The 1,126-nt window shown below is 46.6% G+C and overlaps 1 protein-coding gene across 4 annotated transcripts in view; it reads left to right on the top strand.

Moving 5' to 3' along the window:
• SRGAP2 (SLIT-ROBO Rho GTPase activating protein 2) overlaps window positions 1–1,126 on the top strand; it is a 96,971-nt gene that overhangs the window by 75,301 nt on the left and 20,544 nt on the right. The gene's annotated exons all lie outside the window — the stretch shown is intronic.

The raw sequence follows: 1,126 nt of genomic DNA, 5'->3' as shown, positions 1-1,126 counted from the left end.
TGGTGGGGGGGGGGGGGGGAAATATGTAGAAATCTTGCACTTTTTCTTGCCCTGGTGCATTTAATCCAGATCAGGAAGGGAACGGGCAGGTGTGAGAAACTGTTTAAACTGTCCCCAGGAAAATATTCTTCAGACTCAGATGTTTGTAGACACATCTGTGTCTCTGCACGGGAGCTGGACCCCTGACCCCGCAGGGCTTATCCACCTGGTTGGAGTACGGGGCTGAGGAACATCAACTGGAAAAACCCTCCGTCCCTTGGATGCTCTCTCCGGTGCCATGGAACGGGATTGCAACAGTACTGAGGTCCCGGGGAATAAACTCCTCGTTTATAATTAGGACCAATCACAGAACCACAACTAAGCTTCTCCTGATGGGGTTTCTATAAAACATAACAAATCTCCATCTCCAAATAGACGGATGCTCCTGCCGGGCTGTGCGGGGCAGGAGGAGCTGGGCAGGGGCTCTGCATCCTCCTGCCCCATTACCCGCAGGAAGGCCGTTGCTACCAATCGGCATTCATTACTACGTTTCACGTTCCCTACAGCAAAGCAAAGCTGACAGGTCCTAATTAGAGCCTGACATCTGTAATAATAAAATATTATTCATCATGAAACGATTTTAAATATCAAAGAATCATTGCTGCTAATAGCTTAAAATCGACCTTATTGTCTGTGACAGCCCCTGGAATATGATTTTTTTTTTTCATTCAGTGTTTTTGATTTGTATAGAAGGAATTTCCCCCGAATTAACACAGTGTGCAGTCCTTTTAAAAATCGACGTTCTAATCACCTTATTTATAATTCAGCAGCCATCTGCCCTCGCAGGGCTTGAGTGATACATTAGAGCCTCTCCGCTGTTCTCTCTCATGCTCCATTTTTACAAGAAACTATAGGAATTTCCAGCCCCAGTAATAAATGTGGAGGGAAAGACTCCTGGCAAAGTGAGCCTTTTCCTGGTTTCCTACCGCTGATGTCTACCAGCATAAATAAATGGGACCGTCACGGTTTGTACTGGAAAGGCTTAGCCTGGCCAGCGCAGGCGGGTGTTTGAGGGGCTCTGTGCTCTTTATTTATTTGAAGTTCTATCAGAATCTGTAACAGAGGCTCCACAATGGCAGCTGTTGGC

Source organism: Buceros rhinoceros, unplaced genomic scaffold, assembly GCF_000710305.1.
Source record: "Buceros rhinoceros silvestris isolate BGI_N320 unplaced genomic scaffold, ASM71030v1 scaffold2701, whole genome shotgun sequence".
Classification (NCBI taxonomy): Eukaryota; Metazoa; Chordata; class Aves; order Bucerotiformes; family Bucerotidae; genus Buceros; species Buceros rhinoceros.
This window is presented reverse-complemented; position numbering and strand designations above follow the sequence as displayed.